General features: G+C 57.5%; 1 long non-coding RNA gene across 1 annotated transcript; it reads left to right on the top strand.

Moving 5' to 3' along the window:
* The first annotated feature begins 8,995 nt into the window (after positions 1 to 8,995).
* LOC125927624 (uncharacterized) lies at positions 8,996 to 10,428 on the top strand. Its single transcript, XR_007459386.1, has 3 exons — positions 8,996 to 9,541; positions 10,040 to 10,138; positions 10,339 to 10,428. It is a non-coding gene; the product is annotated as an uncharacterized LOC125927624 (long non-coding RNA).
* The last annotated feature ends 11,526 nt before the right edge of the window (positions 10,429 to 21,954 follow it).

Here is a 21,954-nt window from a genome sequence, read left to right as displayed (position 1 = left end):
GCCCCGCTCGCCCTCTCCCCGCCGCGGATGGACTCGGATCTTCCGGGCCTAAATCCCCCTTCAGCTGCCTGAAGGAGCCGCCGCCATCGCGCTGTGACGTCACTTCCCCTAGCAACCCGGAGGGGCGGGACCGCGCTGCCCGAGGGGCGGGGCCGGGGCTACGGGCGACGAGGAGGGGGCGGAGCCGGCCGGGGCCGGGCAGGGGCCGCGGCCTGCGCTCGCCGGAGACCTGGAGACCCCGGGACGCCCGGCTGGTCCCCTCCACACTCTTTGCTTCGCCGCTGCAGCAAGGGGGACCCCTCTCGGCCTGTTCCCACATGCAGGCTCCACGTGCTGGCGCAGGGGACTTCGTTTGTCCTCGCAGGTGTCTCGGAAGCCAGCGGCTCCCCGCAGTAGACCTGGGACAGGCCCCAGGCAGTGCTTTTTACGAGAGGGAAAGAAGGGGCCGAGCCCGTCCCTCTAGGCGCTGGGACGCACAGGACACAGGCTGGGACACGGGCTGGGATACGGGCTGGGACACAGGTGTGCAGGGCCTCTCGGACTGTCTGGTAGTCTGCTCAGGATTCCCCTGTCCCCCCCCCACCCCCCACCCCCCCGCCCCCGCCCCGGTCCTACCGTGCACCTCCACGTGGCACTGCCCGCTGCTGCCCGCCCATGCTCGCACCCAAGCCTGGCGCCTGCTGCCGGGGTTTCAATGGGCGAGGCCCACCGGCCTGCCTCTGAGTCCCATCTTCCTGAAGACTGAATCAACTTTTCTCTCTAATTTGTGTTGGGTCTGAATGTTCTTCCTTTCAGAAGAATGGTAAACTTCAAAATGATGGCGGGCTTCAAGAGCTGGAGCCTTGATTGGGATCAGTGGGAAGGCAATCCTCCAGAGAGGCACCCAAACCAATAAAGAATGACTTTCAGGTCGTTGCCTCTAGAGGCCCATGCCCTGCCCCAGCTCAAAAGGAAGAACCATAGTACATAATGTTAATACATACTTTTGAACATTTAGCAAGTATCTACTACTCTGAGCGAGATGGCAGGACAAGTTGAGGGGCAGGGACCGCCTCTGCAGGAGGCAGAGGAAGAAAGCAGTGCTGAGCGAGCGCGCTTGCTCCAGAGGCTCCGGGGTCTCAGGAGTGCAGCCCCTGCCACAAAACAGTTGGGGGTCAGGTTGGGAGACTGCTGTCAATTCCTGAGTATTGCGAAACAGTGCCTGGAGACAGGAGAGGTCACCAGGTAAATCATGATCTGTCTGCCGCTAGTGAATGGTGGGCAATTGGAAATGCCCCATGGCTGTGTGTCAGCCTGGTTCCTCAGTCTTATGGGATGGGGGGAGGGAAGGGGCATTGCCAAACTAGTACAAATAGCCTTGTTGGCAGAATTTCCTGATGAACGGTGTGCCCTGTTTCCCCTCCTGAGAAAGCCATGAGTACAAACTGGGAACACAAAGGGACCTAGAAGGACAGACCGCCACTCCCTTAGCTGCCCTGGGCTGATCACTGGCCAGCAGTCTCATCCTGGGGACTAAGTGTCTTCCCTCAAAAAGAAGTTGCAATTCTTTGGGCCTCCCCCAGGCTCCAGGGTTCTGCCCACTACACCCATTTATGCTTGGAATTGGTCAGGATAATCAGCCAACAGCAGGGCCAAAGGCCTTGCTTGTGTTTTAATCCATGGCCGTAGTGAGGGCGTGCCCGCAAGAAGCATATGCAGGAGCAGAGGCAGCTTCTTTGAGGAGCCACTTACCAGGGGCCTGTGCCAAGGTCCGAGGCCCGGTTACCCCAGCACCACGTTGCAGGTGCCCTGTGTAGTCCTCACTTTCCCATTTGTTTTTGTTTTGGTTTTGGTTTTGGTTTTTGAGAGCGACAAAGACAGTGTGAGCTGGGGAGGGGCAGAGAGAGAGAGAGAGAGAGAGAGAGTGAGAGAATCCCAAGCAGGCTCTGCCCTGTCAGCACAGAGCCTGATGCAGGGCTCAAACACAAGAACCATGAGATCATGACCTAAGCCCGGAACAAAAGTCAGACGCTTAACTGAGTCCCCCAGGTGCCCCCTCACTTTCCCATTTGTGAAGCACCTTGCAGGGTGGAGGCTTGCTGAAGCTGTGCTATGATGGCTGCTTCCCCACCTGCAGCCTCCAGAGTCCGGAACGGCTCAGAGTGGGCCGGCGTGGATTCTCCAGAACCCTCTCTCCGCTCGCATGCTGCTGTCTAATCCTGCTCTGCCATTGACTTGTTGTGCGGCCTTGAGAAGGGCCAAGGTCAACGCCCCCAGACCCTCCCTCAGAGTGTCAGCAAGAGGACCGGGAATAATACAGTGAGTGAGAAGGCTGGCACGGGTGGATTCTTGTTGCTGGAAACAGTCTTCTCAGTGTCCCCCTCACACTAACCTCAGCAGCCCCCGGCACATCATAGGCACTCAGCAAACACCGGTTTTACGAATGACACGTGGATGAATGCCCAGCTCCCAGGCCAGGCCTTTGCAGCTGGGGCGACCTCCCTGGGCCTCACCTCCAGCTGGGTTTCACCGCACCCTTCCCAGCTCTGGCCTGTGCGGTCTCCTCCCTCAAAAACTCACTCATGCCCGGATCTCCCAGGGTGTGTTCCCCCTCCACCTGGGGCCTTTATTGGTTTGTTTGTGTATGTATAGTTTATTTATTTTGAGACAGAAAGAGAACGAGAGAGAATGGGGAAGGGGCAGAGAGAGAGAATCCCAAGCAGGCTTGGCACTGTCGGCGAGCCTGCCAGCGAGGAGCCCCACGCGGGGGCTCCAACCAGGAACCGTGAGATCGTGACCACAGGCGAAGTCGGGAGTCAGGCTCCTAACCGACGGAGCCCCCCCCCCGGGCGTCCCATTGGTCCAGAGCGGCGGTAGAAGCGGCTCACCCAAAAGGAGGGGGGGCGGGGCGCCTCTCCGGCCAGACACCGCCCCCTACAGGCCCCGCCCCCACGGCCCGCTCCCCGGGAGCAGCCACGCTCCGCCCCCATCCGTCCGCGGCGCGCGGCTGTGAGGGTCGCTGTGAGGGTCGCGTGTGTCCCCGCACCATTCCCACTGCACCTGGCGCTGCGGTTTCGACGCCCTGCCAAAGTCCCTGTCCCCTTCCCCTTAGCCCAAACTCCCTCTGACCTCTTGGGCCGGCCAGGAAGCCTGGAAGGAGAGCAGGGCCAGCCTGTCCGCCGTCCTCCAGTGGAAGCAAACTCAGAACGTGTCCGTCCGGGGCGGTGGGGGATTTCCCAGGCTCGCCGTCCCGCGTGGGTGCGTGTGTGTGTGAGCAGCTCTGTTGACAGTTCACATACCGCTCAATTCACGCATTTAGAGGCTACGATTCGGTAGGTTTTAGTGCGCAACCATTACCGCCAGCAAGTTTACATTTTCATCACCCCGAAAGGAAGCAGGGACCTTGAGCTCTGCCACCCACACCCCACGAAGAAAGGAAGCTGTGTGCTCTCACTGGTGAGGCCAGGCTGCAAAGCTTTGTGTTTTCCTGTCCTCTGTGGGGGCACAGCTCCCTTCTCCCATCCTGGCCTCGCACCATGGGCTCTTGTCCGACTCTGTGGGGTCTCAGCAAACAGGTGGGCTGGTGTGTGCATGCGCCTGTGTCCTTGGAGGGGTACCTGACCTGGGACTGGGGTCACTTCATGGTGGCACTGCACCACCTCCTGCCACTGGGCTCAGTTCTCCTGCTTCCTCTGGCAGCTGTGCTCCGGCTTTTGGTGGCTTCTGCCCCGGGAGCTCTCCTGACCTCTCTACTGTGCCTCTTCAGCTTCTGGAAAGAAGGTAACTAGCTGGTCCTGACCGGCCAGGTAGTTTTTTTTCTGCCCCAGGTCACAGCTCACTGGAAAACCCGAGGATGACACCCTAGAGCTAATTAATGGGGGCAGGGGTGACAGAGTCATTTGCACAAATCATGAGGACCTGTGGTTCCCCTCTTGGCCAGAGCTTGGGGCAGCTCAGGGTCACTGAGGAGAAGCTTTGTGCCCCAGACTCACCCCCTGGAGAGAAGGTCACCCCAGCTGCCACCTTCCTCACCTGGCTCCCACATGACCACATGAGCACCCAGAGGTGAATGGTCTTCTTGTTTTGCTCCTGCTGCATGTTGACGAAGTATAGTGACACTGACCGGCATCGTTCCCTTAGAGATCATCATTGCTAGATGCAGACACTGTGGTCCGGACATGTCTGGCTAAAATTTCTACCTTTTCCAGGGCAGCTGCCATTTAAAATATTCTGTATGATTTTAACAAAAAGGCAACACAAAGAGAGGTTCAAGACGGAATGGGATAGCCAGAAGACGGAAGCGGCCCAAGTCTCCAAGGACAGATGAGCCGATAAATAAAATGTAGTTTATCCACAGAACATATTATTAAGCCTCGCAAAGGGACTAAAGTCCTGACACCTGCTACAACGTGGATGGGCCTTGAGGACACGATGCCGAGTGAAACAAGCAGACGCAAAAAGACAAAGACCGTGGGATTCCACTTGTATGAGGTCCCTAGAGCAGGCAAACTCGTGGGGACAGAAAACTGAGTAGAAGTTATGGGGCTGGGGGAAGGGAGGGGGAGTTAGTATTTAGTGGGGACGGAGTTTCGGTTTGGGACATTGAGAAGATCCTGGAGATGGATGGTGGTGACGGCTGCACAAGACGAGTGTGCTTAGTGCCGTAGGACTGCACGTTTAATGGTAAAAATAGTGAATTGTATGTTAGGTATACTTTACCACAACTTTAAAAAAAATCCATGGACTGGGGCGCCTGGGTGGCTCAGTGGTTAAACATCTGACTCTTGATCCCACCTCAGATCTTAATCTCAGGGTCGTGGGTTCGAGCCCCACGTCGGGCTCTGTGCTGACAGCTCGGAGCCTGGAGCCTGCTTCGGATTCTGTGTCTCCCTCTCTCTCTGCTCCTTCCCCACTCGTGCTCTGTCTCTCTCTGTCTCTCAAAAATAAACATTAAAAAAAATTTTTTTAATAAATAAATAAAAATAAAAAAATCCATGGGCCAATCCATGGAGGGGAGGGGAGGGGAGGGGGGCAGGAGAGGGGAGGGCGATTTCCTCACCCTGGGTGGCAAGAACTTCCTACAGAGGCAGCAGGACTGTGCTGTCTGTCCAGGTCTTATTTGTGTGTTTGTGTGTTGACTCTGTGACCTAGACGGGAGGGAGGAGCGACCGGCGCCATGGAGATGGGAAGGTGCTGGCTTAGGTGAGCCCAGTGCAGCCCAGCCCAAGGGCGGGGTGATCACTTTTGTGTCATCCCCAGTGGGGCCACAGGCTCCTGCCCCGCCAGACCCGGCGCTTCACAGAGCAAGAGCTGCCCGAGGAGGCGGTGGGAACACCACCTGCTGGCAGAGCAGGGGAAGGACAGGGGGACGCTGGAGCCGGCCACCCAGGAAGGGCCCAGAGAGGCTTCTTGGAAAACAAGAATGATACTCCCCAGGACAGGGAGGCGAAGGGATGGGAGTCCTCTGCCAGCCCCCCTGTGTCTGTACGTGGGCACGTGTGCACGCCGTGAGCGTATGTGTGCACGCCTGCACGTGTATGTGCACGTGTGTGCATGCATGGATGTGCACCACACAGATAAGCACCACCACACATATACTTGTGCACACATGTCCGCACCTGCGAGTTAGCGCCGTGCACGTGTATGCGTGCAGGTGTGTATGTATCCATGCGAGTGCACACACATTGCGTGTGCACGTACTTGCGTGCACGCTGACGTGTGGTGGGAGATAGGAATGACCATCTCTCTGGAACTGGGGAAAGTAAGTGCTATATGAATGTTCTCGACATGGAAAGGACCGCTGTGAGGGCTTCTGAAAGAATTGGAAGTTGGGGGCAGGGACTGAGGGGAGTAGAATGTTTCCAGGAGTCTCATTATAGGTGGGGAGGAGAGGAGAAGAGGGGAATGAATGTCTTCTAGACATTTCATCTTGTTCGGGGCGGGGGGGCGGGGTGGTGAGGAGAAGAGCTTCTCAGAAGCTCCGTGCTGCCAGGGCACCTGTACTGGTTTTGCACCTTCTCAGTGACTCCTGAGGTGTCCCCATGGTTGGCAGCAAGAACTCAAACTCCCCCATCTGATCAGAGCTCTTTCCCAAAGACCGGGCTCTCTCCTTCTGCCCAGTGTCTATGGCATGGCCACAGACTCCGTTGAGGACTTCTAGTCCCCCGCAGGCACTGCCCTGCGTAAAGCCAGCGCGCTCCCAGTGGGAACAGCGAGTGATGCGGCCACCGGATGTCCACACTGGACAAATGGATAAAATGTGGTCTACCCGTACGATGGAATGATTTATTGTTCAGCCATAAAAAGGCATGGGGCACTGACACATGGTATGGTGTGGATGAACCTTGAAAACACTGCACTGAGTAAAAGAAGCCAGACTCAGAGGGCCACATGGTGTAGGATTCTGTTTATAGGAAATGTCCAGAATTGGCAAACCGCAGAGGCAGGGAGTGGATTGGGGGCTGGGGAGGGGGCCCGGGAGAGACTGCTGATGGGCATGCGGTCTGCCCCTTCTCTGGGACGAGGAAACATTTCAGAACTAGGTAGCGGTTGTGATTGTGCAACATCATGAATGTATAAAAACCACTTAATTGTACACTCTGACATGGTTAGAATAGTGAATTTTCTGTTACATGAAGTTTACCTTAAGATAGCATAGATTAGCCCCGGGGACTGAACTTAGATTCTTGGCTGGCATTTAGATGGTCCTCACCGTGCCCCCTTCCTGACCCCCAGGAAGGACTTGCTGTTCCCAGAGACATCAGTGTCTCTTGCCCCAGGGCATTGGCACGCACTGCCCTTTCTATTGTAATGTTTTTGTCTCTGACCATTGCTCCACGAAGCTCCCTCTGTCTCCCCTCTCCCCAGTGAATGATTCTGATCCGGTGCCCCTGGTAGGCGTGAGTGGCAAACAACTAAACAGGAGCAGAGGAGCCACCACCCTTAAGGGCAGTGGCTGGGAAGCCGCACTTGGAGGTCAGGTGCCCAAGCTCCGGTCCCTGCTCTCCCACCGGCTGTGGAAACTTGGGCAGGCAACTCAACCCCCCTGTGCCTCTCCTCCTCTGTGAAATGGAGACACTCATAGCACCAGACCCCTAGGGCTGTGGAGACGGTGAATAAGGTTAGCACACGCGCAGCTTAGAAGAGGGCCCAGATTCAAGTAAGGGCCGTATAAACGCTAGCTGTTCATAGAGTCACCATTTACCCGGGGAAATGAGCCGTTTACCACGCGGGCAGCGGTGGTAGCGTGCGCCAGCTCGGCCGTGGATGGTGCTCAGGCCCGACGCTTGCCTCCTGCTCAGATCCAGGGAGCGAGTCAGGACCTGTGTCCACCCCTCGCCCTTGGACCTGGGCCCAGAACTAATGATTATCCTCATTTAATTAACAAAATTCGCCAACTGGGTCCCTGTCTGAGTGGACGAGGAGGGACGAGCCAACGGTTGTAAAGTTGGACTGCAATTACCAACAGGACCGGGAGCCCCAGACAGCCACAGGCTGTGATTTATAGCTTCCGGCAGCTTCCGTGACCTTTCCCAGAGATCTGAAGGAGCGACCTTGGCCCGGGGCGGGGTGCCAGCAGGGAAGGTCTGTGGTGGGAGCTGAGGGGTCTCCCGGGGGTGAGAGGCTGCGTGCGTGCATGTATGTGCCCCACACAGCTAGTGCCCAGGCGCTAGTGAGGAAAACTCCGGGAAATGCTGGGCTCACTGGGCCCCGGCTGGACAGGAGCACTGGGAGGGCCCAGGAGGAGCAGATCCTAGGTGTTCCATGCAGGTCCCAGCGCCCACCCACGCCGACAGGGAAGAGGAGGTCAGTTCATGACCCCAGCCAGCCTCCCGGGATCAGCCCAGGGCAGGCGCGAGGCCCGACTCTGGCTGGGATTCCAGCCCTGGCCGGCGTCTGCTCTAAGAGCAGGCACCAACCGCGAGTGGCTGGTTAAGTTCATTAAAATGAGACGAGTCTACTTCCTCGGTCTCACCAGCCATGTCCCAAGTGCTCAGTGGGTACCTGGATTGGATAGCACAGAACAGAGCATTTCTGTCATTCTAGAAAGCTCTCCTGGGCAGGCCTCCTGGAGACCAGGGGTCCCCGCTGGGCTGAGGGGTGGGGGAAGGCCATCTGGTAATGTCTGGTTGTCACAGTTTGGGGCTTACTGGCACCTGGAGGGTGGAGGTTGGGGACGCTGGTCAACATCTTACAGAGCACAGGGTAGCCCCCTGACAGACAATGCTCCAGCCCCAAGCATCCATGCGACCAAGAGGAGACCCCCACCCTAGACCAAGCCACACCTGGTCAACTTCCCTGCCCACTCGATGGAGGCCTAGGTAAGCCTGACTCCTAAACAGTCATCTCCCTAGATCAGGTGAGGGTGTGACCCAGAGGAGCCCGGGAGGATGGAAGGGCTCCTCTGTGCAGGGACAGAGGTCCACAAGTGTCAGTGTCACCTGTCCCTCTGCGGGATGGGGGCCGGACTTCCCGAGTGGGGCTGTTCAGATCTGACATTTGGAGTCCTGAGCCCCGGAGCCGTGGGGTTGAGGGCCATCTCCCATAACTGGACACATGGACCTTCCCCCACCTGCTGGGAGCCACGAGGCAACTGACCATCTGAGTTGTGCATGGCGGGGGTCTCTGGTGTCACCAGGTTACCCAGCTCAGGAGCGCTCTCACCACCACGCCCGGCCTCCCAGGAGGGCAGAGGCCCTGCTCCCACAGCACACAGGTAGGGCCTCAGCATTCAGAGAGAACGGACAGAGGGGCTGGCCCACTGGAACCCCAGCTCCCCCTAGCAGAGAGGGAAGGGCAGGATCTCGCCATGAAAGCTTGCCAACCCTGACCTGGGAACCCAAGCTCCTGCCCCCTTTGTGGGGTCCCTGTTTACTTCCCAGCCTCAGGGAGCTGGTCCCCAGCCTGGCTCAGGTAGTCCGTATACAGCAGGTGTTTTGGGGGCTGGCCCTGCTGTCACCCACTGCCTGTGGACTCGGGAGGCCCCAGAGTGGCCCCACACCTTGTTCCTGGCTGGGAAGAAGGCCCTTGTAGCTCTTCTGGAGTCCAAGGGTGGCTCCCCTTTGCCCTCTAACCCTGTTCCGCACCCAGATTGGTGACCCTGCCCAGCCCCTCCTTAAGCGTCACCTCGCCCCATCACCTCTCCCCTTTGTCCTTCAGGGATGATTCTGGCCCAAACCCCAAGCCCTGCCAGCCTCTGTCCATTGTCATTTCCGCCAGGTGGGGTGGGGGTCTAGACCTGCTCCTGCCCCTCCCCGCCCACACCGCTCCCCAGAGAGCCCTTTCCCATGGCCCTGAAGACAGGCAGGGTTGTAGAGGGCTTCCCAGTGCTGGGGGAGCAGCCTGCAGGCAGGAGGTGAGGCCCACACAACTGGAAGACCTGTGGTTCTGGCCTGGCCTGAAGGAAGTTATGATGACCCCAGCTTTCCCTGCCTGATGGACCAGGCCACTAGCCTGCCAGGGCAAGGCCAGGAGGGTCATGCCTGTCCCCATCCCCAGAGCAGTCTGGCCTCTCTCGCGGCCCACCGTGTGTCCTGCAGCCGGGCTGGCTGGGAGAATTCAGGTCTGGCCCCCAGCATCCTGCTCACACCCTTGATCTCCCGCACACCTCTGCATCCCCAGCTGTGTTACGTCACTGGGCCTGGCTTCTCTGGCTCCAAGACCTATGGGGTCCCCCACCTGCCCCAGGGGAGCAGGGCCTCTGTATGTGCCACCCAACGAAGCACCCCTTCCCCTGAGGCCTCCCAGGGCTGTCCACCCAGGCAGGCTTAGGGCTCCTGCCCCCCACCCTGAAAGCCCCGTGGGGCAGTCCCGGAAGGGTGGGAGTCGAGGCCTCTGAAGAAAGAGGGACACCCTCCCCCGCCCCCGCGCCCCACAGCAGTCTCCTCCAGCCAGGACACCTCATGAACTCAGTCGGCAGAAGGTGGTCGGGACGGGTGACCCTGGCCGGCTGTCAGCCTGCTTCCTCTGGGTGGTGCCCTGGGTGCTGGGCAGGAGCTGAGGGTACTGGGGTCAAGTCAAGGTGAGACTGGGAGCTGACAAAACCTTCCTGGGGGCACAGGATGCAGGTTGAGGAGGCAGCTGTGCAGGAAGCTCGAGGCCCCGGGAAAGGTCATCTGTTGTGACCCTGAGAGATGACCGCGGCGACATCAAGAAACGGGTGAGGTGGTAACGGCAGCTGGGCTCTGCTCCAACTAAGAACGGATTCCATAAACGCAGTTTAATTCAGAGCAACTTTCCACCCCCCCCCCCCCAGAAAAAAATAAAAGAAGAAATTTAAAAGGGCAGAAATCAGTGGAGGAGGGAGGGGGAGAGAGGGAGGAGCAAAGGTGGACAAAACTCTCTCTCGTTCATTGACAGGAACCATCACATGAAGGCGTCCTGGCCAGAAGGAAGGGAAAACATAAGACAGTGCAAATAAAGTGTGCAGGAGGGGAAAGAAGAGACACAAGGCAGACTTAAAAGTAACACAATTGGGAACACCTAAACACTAGTAACATTGAGAAGCCTAAATGAGGTACACAGATTCCTGGAAAAATCGAAAATGACGAAAAGAAGGGCAAAAAGAACAGGAAGAGACCGAAACGTGGCTGTCAGAGCCCTTCCCTCCCCCAGCCCAGAGTCCAGGCTGCTGTATGAGAGAGTCCTACCCTGATTCCAGGAACCCGTACTTCCTGTCCTGGACAGAATGTTCCAGAAAGTGGAAAAGAGGCAAGGGGGACCGTGGCTCCTACCCAGACAAGGACAAACAAAAAGAAAACACAAGAGGTCTGTTTCCTTGAGGAATTTAGGTGCAAAAAATCTGAAATAAAATACTAAGTAACTAGACTCAAGTACAAGTGAGGAGTAGACCTCGTGGTCTGGGTGTCTCTCATTTCGCGTCAAACAGCATCAGTGCAATGCATCCGTTAAAGAAGATCCTGTGGTTAACTCAGTAGCTACAGGAAAGCCTTTGACACCTGTATCGAACACGGTATTTTGTTACTGATTAAAAAGCTCTTAGCGCAATAAGAATAGAACAGCATTTCCTTTCCGTGGTGGGGGTCAGACGCCCAAATCTATAGCACCCGTGTATGCGGTGGGGAAACCGGTGGCCGAGATCGTGCCCGGGGTGAGCCACCTTGTGACGCTGATGTTCACACAGTCCCAGACGCCATGTGACCCGGCAATCGTGCTCTGCAACTGACTAAATCTCAGTGCCTCCCCTGTTCCCACGTTGAAACCCCAACCCCCGATATGATAGTGTTAGCAGGTGGGCCTGTGGGAGGTGCTGAGGTCTTGAGAGCCGAGCCCCTGATGGGATCCGTGCCCTCGTACGAAGATGCGTCACAGCCTGCCCTCTCTGCCCCCCGCCACGCCACTTGAGGACACAGCAAGAAGACGGCAGTCTGCGAGTCAGGCACTGGGCTCTCGTCAGACACGGGCCGCAAGCACCTTGACTTTGGACTTCCAGCCTCCGCAACTGTGAGAGATAAATATTTGTTGAATTAAGACGTGCGCCCAGGTATTTACCCAAAGGAGTTAAAAATTTATGTCCACACACAAACCTTCACGTGAATGTTTACGGCAGGTTTTTTCATAATGGCTCCGCACTGGAAGTCACCAAGATGTTCTCCAGTAGGTGAACGGGTGGACAAGGTGGGACACTCACGCGTGGAATGTTCTCAGCAGTGAGGAGTAACTGCCCAGAGACACGAAGGCATGGATGGATTACAAACGCCTATTGCTAAGTGAAAGAAGTTTGCAGTGGCTGCAGACCGTGTGGTTCCCTTTATTGGACATTCCGGAAGAAGCAAAGCTGCCGAGACAGTGAGAAGATCCGCGGTTGTCGAGGGTGGAAGGGGAGAGGGAATGAATAGGTGTGCACAGGGGATTCTTAGGACAGGGAAACTGTTCTGTGTGATACCGTAACGCCGGACAGGTGAAACGACTCATTGGTTAAAACCCACAGAGCGTACCCCCTACTGTATGAGAGAATCATACAGGGGTGGGGGTCTCAGCGTGGAATGACAAAGGAACCCGGCCGCATTACCAAAGCCTGAAGCCGCCTGCCTGAGGCGGTGGGGAAACGATGCTGACCCAGGTCACTTGGGAAACGAGCGGGGTCTGTAAGGGCAGAAGGACTGTCACAAGACCTGCACTGTGGTCGGTAAAGCTGTTTCGGCTGGGTGCCCGTCAGCAGTTCTGAAACCACGGCGTGCGCGCTGGGACGGAGTGATTGAGTGGAGGGGCGGTGGGGCTGGGAGCCAGGTCTCCCGCCATTGGGGTGGGCGTGGGCAGATGAGCAAGGGGCAGGGTGGGCTGATCCACGTGGTGGGGTTCGATGTGAAACGCATGCTTAACATAGATACTTAGGGGGACATGCAGAAGTGTTTATAGACGTGCGTACGGACGCGGGTCCGGCACACACATACCCATCTTGCTCTGTCAGCAGAGAAGCAATGATACCAAGCGCCAACAGGCACGTCCAGACCCACGTCTTGGCTCCTCACGCCATTCGCCAATAAAAGGAACGAGGGCTGCTACTTGGGGAAATGGCTGATTTAAGGACGGGGACATTGCACGTACAGGATGATCCTGGTGGGGCGGGGGTGGGGGGAGCCTGGGGGGCTCAGTCAGTTAAGCGTCTGACTTCAGCTCAGGTCATGATCTCACGGTTTGTGAGTTCGAGCCCCGCGTCGGGCTCGCTGCTGTCAGCACAGAGCCCGCTTCAGATCCTTGGTGCGCTGCCCCATCTCAAAAATAAATAAGCATTAAAAAAAAAAAGATGCTTGTGGGGTATCTTGTAGTGCTAGTGTTATGGACTGAATTGTGTTCCCCCCGCCAAGAAAAAATTTCGTAGGTGAAACCCTAATCCTCAATGTGACTGTACTTAGTGGTGGGGCCTTTCAGGAGGTAATTAAGGTTAAATGAGGTCATAAGGGTGCACCCTGATCCAATGGGACTGGTGTCCTTGCAGGAAGAGGAAGGGACACTGGGGAGGATACGGGAGATGGCAGCTGTCTACAAGCCATGGAGAGAGGCCTCAGGAGGGATGAGTTCTGTTGGGACCTTGATCTTGGACTCCCAGCCTCCAGAGCCGTGAGGAGTAAATGCCTGTTGTTTAAGGCCCCAGGCTGCGGCACTTGGTTAATGGTATCCCTCCCTAATACAGCTCGAAAGTAAAAAAGTGCTCAAAACCAAAACAAAACTGGGGCGCCTGGGTGGCTGAGTCAGTGAAGCATCTGACTCTTGGTTTGGGTTCAGGTTGTGCCCTCATCGTTTGTGAGTTCGAGGCCCACATCGGGCTCTGTGCTGATAGCAAGGAGCCTACTGGGGATTCTCCCTCCCTCTCCCTCTCCCTCTCCCTCTCCCTCTGCCCCTTCCCTCCCCCCCAAAAAATAAAATAAACTTAAAAAAAAATCCTACACGAGGGGGATTATGTTAGAGGGACACAAACTGAAGGGACCCCCAACGGCTAAAGCTAGAATAATTTGAGCAACAACATAAAAAACAGCATTGGAACGATAGACACCCGTGAGTCTATACTGACATAAAATGAGTGAGTCAATGGGGACAGGAGACAAATCTGGGCACAAGAATCAGAGTAGCGTGTGGAGAGGCTCCCCCCCCCGCCCACCCCCCGTAAGTGTGGGCCCCACGTGGTCCTCCCCGGAAAGCACAGGTCGCAAAGGAGGAGAAAAACACCTCAGCCAGGTTGCCAAGGTCGCATCCGTGGTGAGGTGCCACCCTGAGAGCACGGAGCCCTGATGTGAGGTGGCAAGAAGGGCACTTTGTCCCTGTGGTCTTCTCCCCAGACCCACAGACTAATCGTGAGGAAACATCAGACACATTCCAACAGAGGGACAGTCCACAAAGTCTCTGCCCAGCACTTTCCAGAACTGCTGGCTCACCTGGAGCCAGGAAAGGCAGAGACGTGTCACAGCCAAGAGGTGCCCAAGGAGACGTGACCCCTAGATGTAATGTGGGGTCCCGTACAGTAAAAAGACATTGGTAAAAACTAAGGAAATTTGAATAAAGTGTGGACTTTAGTTAACGTATCAACATTGGCTTATGAATTGTGAGGATGGAGGGTGTATGGGAACTCTGTACTATCTTCATACTTTTCTGTAAATCTAAATCTGTACTAAAATAAAAAGCTGATTTAAAAAAGAAAAGAATGGGGCGTCTGGGTAGCTCAGTCGGTTAAGCGTCTGACTTCGGCTCAGGTCACGATCTTGTGGTTCTCGAGTTCGGGCCCCGCATCGGGCTCTGTGCTGACAGCTCAGAGCCTGGAGCCCGTCTCGGATCCTGTGTCTCCCTCTCCCTCTGTCCTTCCCCCACTCGTGCGTGCGTGCTCTCAAAAAAATAAACAAATATTTAAAAATTTTTAAACCTATAATCCTTTGACGTGAAAAAAACACATCACACAAAACACATCTGAAGGGATTGCGTATGGGGCCAGGGGCCGGGGAATGAAGAAGAATACAATATAAACAGCTGAAACAAGAGAGGGCCCTACACTTAGGAGCCATGATTTTATTCCATGACCCCAGGTGTATGATGAACTTGACCCTCAGGGTAAGAAGGAAACTGGCAGAGCCTCCCTTACTTTCTGGTGAGCGTGGGGAAGCCTCCCAGCCTCCGTTTACTCTTCTGTTACAGGGGCAGGGAGGGGAGGCACCAAGCACAGTGCCCCAGGGGGCCTGTCAGGTGAAAGGAAGAGCAGAGCTGCCCACAGAGAAGACCGCTGTCGCATCATTGTGGGGAATGGTTAAATGTTTTAAAACTGAAATGTTTTAAGAAACAAGCAAATAGAACTGTTTTAAAATATATTGGGACAGGTAGAAAGTATGCAAAGAGGGAGCTTTCAGAAAACGCACACTCGTGAAAGATCTTTGGGACCTGTGAGACTTACCATCGCTCTGCCTGTCTCTGTGCCAGCATTGCACCCTGAGCCCCTGCATCCTGTGCAGAGGGCCAGACCAGGGGCAGCCCCAAGGAGCCTCCCCAGACCAGCCTGCTGCTTTGGAGTTCACTGTCTTGGAGATCTGGAGGTAGTGTCGGGGTGGGGGATGTCCTATGGGCAGACCATGCTGGGATTGGGTCACTGTCAGGGTTGCCCTCCCTGGGTGAGGGTGATTGGAAACCCCCCTTAGAGAGGCCAAATTTAGCAAATAAAAATACAAGACACCCACTTAAACTTGAAATGCACAAGGAATAATGTCTTAGTGTAAGTATGTCCCATGTGACATAAGTAAATGTACAGGGACCACACTGGCTGCCGACGGCTGGGGACCGGGTTTCTCTGCGGGGTGATGGAAACCCTGTCCCGGTGGCTGCAGCCCTGCGAGCGCCCGAACAGCCTCTGCCCCTGCACTTCAACAGGTGAATTCTACGGCAGGTGCATCCTCCCAATTGTGACCCTGTCCTTCATCCGGCAGCCCCTGCGCTCCCTCCGGGGCCGCGTCCTTGTCCTGTCGCGCGGGACGCGCGGGACGAACGCGCGGCGGGGCCACACGACGGCGCTTTTCGTGACTGGCGAGTCAGGCCCCCAGACCCACACCTGGCCTCATCGCCCGGACACCGGCAACGACCCCGCTCCAGGCTCGGACTCACGTTCCCAAGCCTCCCTCCCGAGACGCGGGACCGTCTCGGGCCCGCACGTGCCCATTCGGGACACTCGTCGGAGGCCGCCCTTCTGGGAGAGGAAGAAAGGAGACCCCGTGCAGCTACCACCAGACCAAACCCGTAGAGCCGTGTGCCCTCCCCAGAACCGGCTCCGCCCTAAATAGACGCCCCTGGGCTATGATTGGCTAGTTAGCATCATGTGTCCACCCTGGCCCAATCGTCGAGGCCGCAGCTTGTATTGTGAGTGGCCGGGTCCAGTCTGGCGGCCCGGAGGGCTCAGGCCCGGTGGGCGTGCCCGGGCAGTGGGAAGCCTCTGCTGCTGGGACTCCTCGCCCGGAGGAGACCGGTCATGCGGTGTGGACGGCCCAGAAAGGCTAAAGATCCTGCCGTCTGCCCTTCAGGGTTTTGCTCCGTGAAAAATTTCAAACACGCGCAAGCGCCGCCCAGATTCCGCCTTAGCGCGCGCGCCCCTCAGTCTGTCTGGTCGTCGGGCCCCTGCACACGTGGTGACAGGTGCGGGTGCAGACGGGCCTGCGTGGGTTCACCCGTGAGCCAGAAAACGCCGGCCCCCGGGGGCCAGGCTTCGTCTGCACCGGCCCTCAGCCACTTTGTACCGGCCCTTGGCCACCCTCAGTCCCCATCCGCACCTGCTCTCTGCCAGCCTTGGCCACCCTGGGTCACCCTCCACTACCGTCTGCCCGGGACCAATGTGGGCCTTGTGGCACCAGCTCTCGTGAGGGTTGGCATTTCATGACTTCTGTTCTGACAGGCCTCCCAAAGTACAGAGAGAACCCCCTTTTTAAGACTTCTGTGTTTACAAAGAATAAAGTGCATCCTGGTTTGCAGACCCCCGCACCAGGCCCCCTGGTCCCATGAGGCCATGTCAGTGGTCGTCCTTTCCTATATGTTGAGACATTTTGCTACTTCATCGTCCCAGGAATTACTCTGTCATTACTCATCAGCTCTTTCTGGCTCTGCCCACGATGACAAAACCAGTAGAAAACAATGAGGGCATCACCTGGAGGGGGGAGGGCGATGTCCCGCCTGTGCTACAGCTGACCTGTACAGGCTGACCTGTCAGGAGGCGTCTGTACACGCCTCCGCCGCTGTGCGCTCTTACCTGACAGAAGACAATTCGGAAGACGAAAGGGACAGGAGAGCTCTCGGCCCTGTTGATGGTGGGAAAGCAGTTGTCCTCAGATGGTCGGGTTCCAGACAAAATGTCCCAGACGTAAGGATCAATGAGTGAATGGTGATTTCTCACCCAGTTAGTCCTTCAGCGGGATGATGTGATCCCAGGGCTTTGTGACCAGCACCTGGACCGTCTCAAGGGCCTAAAAGGACCCAGGACAGTATTCTTTCATTTTTTATGATGTCTGCGCTTCAGATCATAGTTGATACAAACACAATGAGGCTTTCTCTGTTTAAATTCTTATTAAAGTTTCTAAAAAAGACTTTTATTATCCTTTTATTTTCACTTTTCTAAAGTATTTGTAATCTGAATTAAAGTGTACAAAATAAGAAGAGGCCTACTCTGTTTCCTCATGGGCGGGGGTGAGGACGGCCCTCAGGAGTGTGTGCTGTGCTGAGCATGGGAAACACCTGACCTTCCAGGTCCCTTCCCTTTGGGACCACAGTGGGGGTGATGGTGAGTGTTGGCCTGGGACAGCTGAACGGGTGAGGTATGAGGGGAGAGCCCCGCAGGACTGGGGGGGCACCAAGGGAGGGGAGCAGGCGTGTGTGCAACAGCCTTGTGTAGGGGAGAGGCACACTGTGTGTGTGTGTGGGGGGGGCCCAGGCTGTGTGTGGAGAGCAGATTGTGGGGGAGCGGGCCGTGCGTGTGGCAGGGAGCCGGCTTACCTGGGCCTGAGACCTTGCAGGGGCTTTTGCATGTGCTGGGACAGGGGTCTCCCACCGCTAATGGTCCCTGTACTGTGTTCCCAGTGTGTGCTGATTCATCACCTGGGGGTGCTCATTTCGACAAGGAGGTTCCCTGGCCTGGCGGATGTGGGTCCACAAACACGGGCCAGCGCCTGCCTGGAAGTCGTGGGCTGGCCGTGATGACGCAGCTCAGGGAAGGGGAGCACTGGGAACGCTCAGCCCTCTGCACGAGAGGGTGACACGACTCCAAGCCCGGCAGCATTGAATCTGCCGTAACCCCGACTCGCAGCCGATGGCAGCGGGCCACCGTGTCTGAGAACTGTGCTCAGCCCGCTGTGCCCCAAGCCTCTGCTCCCGTGCAGGGCCACTGCTGGGGCTGGCAGGGAGTTTCAGCCAGGCAGCGTCCGCAGGATCCCCTTCCCGGCCCAGGTAGGGGTGGCTTCTTTGGGCGACTCTGCCCAGTGTGACCCCCAACTGTCTAGGGTGGCGTCCCCCCACCCCCAGAGGGGAGCAGTAGGCAGGCCGGTCTGCGAGCAGGAGTGAGAGCTACGTTTGAGGCCCTATGAGTGTGTGAGAGGCACCCAGGGCCTCTAAAGATCAACACAGCCTGACAGGAGTCACAGCACTGAAAACCAGTTTTATCCAGTGACTCTAGGGGGTGAGGGCAGTGCTGAGTTCTGATCCAGATTTGTGCAGAGTGAGTGCGTCAGGAGGGGAGAAGGAGGGTGGGGAGGGGGATGGTGCAGTAGAGTCAGAGAGGCTGGGAGACAGGGCCCCATCTTTGGGTGTGGCCAGAACCCCTATCAGAGGCGATTAGAGACAAGGGGCAGGGGTCCCTGGAGCCCCGGAAGGGGTGTCTAGGAAGGGTGGGCAAACCTCCATTCTGGAGAATGCCGGCTGTGGTCTGGGAGACAGTTGCGGTGGGGAAAGGCCTTTATTGCCAAAGGGTGACAGGCCTGGGGGGCAAGCTGGAGGTCTAGGATGTAGAGGCCGCTTTAGGCAGCAGGCCTGAGCGATGGAAAGCTGTCAGGCAGAAGGGCCCGCAGTGACCACCCGGCTGGGTGCAAACAGGCCCACTAGGCCACCCACCTCGAAATGGCCATGCGCACCAGCTGACCCATGGGCTTTGCAACCAGGCACAGGTACCAGAAAAGGAAAATCCCAAACGTTCCTATACCTCCTCACCGCCCGGCTGAACCGCAGCCACCACCCCCCCACCCCCCACGCCTCTAGCAGACAGTCTCTCCCTTGCGCTGTTTTCAATAACCTTCTACCGTCTTCTGTCATCGCCTCTGTTCTGCCTCAGGGGGATTCTTTCCCAGCCGAGGCCTCCTGGCTATCAGATCCCCACCTCCGAGATGGGACTGAATATGGGTGGAAAGAGGGAGGCCTCCCACACGGACATTTGTGACTGGGTTGAAAGCCCAGGACTTGACAATTGCAGGAGTTTTCAAGGCCAAACCTGAGGCCCCAGGGACGGGATGCCTGGAGTGGCCTCAGGGGGTGGACTGCCACCAGGTCAAACGGCCCAGGGAAGCCAAGCTGTGGACCACCGTGGACAGCTGTTGGGGGGGGGGGGTGCTCATTTGTCTGTGAGACCCCCTCATAGGTCCACAACCCACGCCCGGCAAACTGGGGTATCCGCCCTGAGGCCCTGCCACCTGCAGGCCTCAGTTTCTCCATCCGCCAGCGGGGTCCAAGAGCTCCCCTCCAGCCTAGGACGCTAGCTGGGGTGACTCCCCGCCGCTGCCTGAGTTTGCCGCCAGGGGGCGTGCGGCCCTCCTCCAGGACCGCGGCCGCCAGAGCTCAGTGCGCAGCAAGGCTGTGCGGGCCCGGAGGGGTTAGGGCTCCACGGCGCGCGCGGGGGAGGCTGGGGACCCCCGTTGGCCATCGTCTGCGAGGCCAGGGGCTGATTGTCCCTCCAGGCAGTCAAGTCCTCAGACGCAGGCGGACAAGAGCGAGTCGCAGGTGGGGCAGGGCACAGCAGAGATGTGGAGGGTGTGCAGGGAGGCTGTGGACGCCTCAAGGCCCCTCCCTTGCTCAGAACCTTCCTCTGGCTCCAAGTAGAGTCCCCACAAAACCAGCTCTTCCTGGGGGCGCCTGGGTGGCTCAGTTGGTTAAGCGGCCGACTTCGGCTCAGGTCATGATCTCGCCATCCGTGGGTTCAAGCCCCAGGTCAGGCTCTGTGCTGACAGCTCAGAGCCTGGAGCCTGTTTCAGATTCTGTGTCTCCCTCTCTCTCTGACCCTCCCCCGTTCATGCTGTGTCTCTCTATGTCTCAAAAATAAATAAAACGTTAAAAAAAATTAAAAAAAAAACAAAAAACCAGCTCTTCCTGGCAGAGGGTCTAGAGGCCAGGGAGGGTGGCTGGCTGAGACGGCTGAAACCCAGGGTGCTGGGCAGAGATGGCAGGAAGGAAGGGGCCAGGACGTGTGGGCAGGACTGGACCATGTGCAAGCAGGTGTTCCGCCGGGACCACCCAGGCGCGGGTGCACAAAATGAGTGGTGGGCACCTGCGTGGCTCAGTGGTTTGAGCATCCTACTTGGGTCAGGTCATGATCTCAGGGTTTGTGAGTTTGACCCCACCCCACCCCACCCCAGGCTCTCTGCTGTCAGGGAAGAGCCTACTTCAGATCCTCTGTCTCCCTCTCTCTCTGCCCCTTCCCTGCTGGTTCTCTCTCTCTCTCAAAATAAATAAGTAAACTTAAAGAAAAATGGATGGGATGGAACCATCAGGTCTCAGCCCAGACACCGGGGAGCAGGGATAATGCAGCATCTTGAGGGGAGATCTGAGCTCAGGGTGGGCGCCTTGGGTGAGGAGGGAGGAGATGACCAGGCTTCTCAGTCTGGTGCTGGAGGCAGCAGGGAACTCTGAAGAGAGACGGACGAGTTGTGTGTGTGTGTGTGTTGGGGGGGGGGGGGACAGCATGTGACAATGGCACTGGAGCCAACAGAGGGATCTGGGCAGGGGTCCTGTATCTTGAGAACTGACCTGGGGGACATACGATGTCCTAGGGAGGGGATGCAAAGGGTGACCCTGCCTCTAAGTGGCCCAGCTGCAGACGACACGATGTGACCAGCCTTGTCATCAGAGCTGCCTGCCCAAGCTCAGTGGCCAGGACCGGATGTCTTTTCTGACGATGCTGATGAGGACCAAGTGAGAGGCGTCAGTATGTCCCGGGATCCCAGGGCCAGGGGATCACAGGACCGCAGCCAACTTTGGGGTCTGGCACTGCACTCGGGCCCCGAAGCCTGGCAGGTGACAGCCCCTTGGCACGGGGAGGTTAAGGCGATGGAGGTGTTGAAATAGGCAGGGGTCTTTCCAACCTCAGCCTGGTCCCTTGGGAGGCTGCAGCCCAGGGGCCCAGTTGGGAAGGGAGCCACTGGGGAAGAGATGTGGGGAGTGAGAAGGGCAGGTAGAGGACTCGCGGTCAAGGCGGTCTGTCTTTGAACATGCTGAGTACGGCCGGACCTTCCTGCCATGTATCATGTCCGGGAAAGAACGTGGGGTTGCCCTCGAGGCCCTCCACCTCTCCCCCAGGAATCCCCTTGCCAGAGGTCATGTGACTCGCCCCGTGCCTACAGCAGAGCTGAGGGTCACTCCTGTGGTCCCCATGCCTCCTTGTCTCTCAGACTGTGGCAGTGTGCCTGCTTTTCAACCGCTCTACCTCGCCTGGTGAAGTCACTTCTGTGGGGCTTGGGGTTGCGAGGGCCTTCCTAGGTCTTCTGCCAGGTGGGGATCAAGTGACCTTGAGCACATGGGGTGCCCTCTGGGCCTTGCTCTCCTGGCCTGGACTGCAGGGAGCAGCTGTCGGGTGGTTGTTCCTTTAGAAGGCCCAGAAAGTTCCATTCCACCATGATGGGGTGGGGTCTTACCGGATGGGGAGTCCTAGAGGGGGTAGAGGGTGTCTTAAGCACCAGGGGCACTTGGTGTAGGCCCCAGGCAAGTGATAGATAGTTTGGGGGATTCAGAGAACACTGTCCCAGAGCCGAGTGTTTTCACAGAAGAAAGAACACCCCAGGAGAGGCAGGATGTGGTCTCCCTGCCCACCTTCTATAAACAGGAGAGAGACAGGAAGCCCAGCCTCCTGCAGTGTCAACCTGCCGGCCTTGCAGGGTGGACCTGGCCTTGAGGAGCTGTGGGTGCAGCTGTCTCCCTGTGGCAGTGCCCCAGCGCCATAGGGTGCCCTGCAGGGTCACAGACTAGGCAGGCCTTGTCCCTCAGCCTCTGGGAACTGTTCCCAGACCCTGAGGCTGGCCTCCCCACGCCTGTGGGTAACGGCCAGCATGGCGGCTCTTGGGCAGGGCTCAGCAGGCCTGGGGCTTAGGGCAGCCGGTACCTCCTGGGCTTGGCTGGGCTGGGGCCTGGAAGGCTCCTCAAACACCCCCTGGCACCTGGGTAGCCACATCTTACCCGGAGCATCTGGGGATCTCTTGTCAACAGCAAACATTCCCTCGGCCCCACCGCACCAGCTTCGGGCACAAG

Source organism: Panthera uncia, chromosome E1 (genome assembly GCF_023721935.1).
Source record: "Panthera uncia isolate 11264 chromosome E1, Puncia_PCG_1.0, whole genome shotgun sequence".
Lineage (NCBI taxonomy): Eukaryota > Metazoa > Chordata > Mammalia > Carnivora > Felidae > Panthera > Panthera uncia.
Note: the sequence above shows the minus strand (reverse complement) of the source record. Positions and strands in the feature narration are given on the sequence as shown.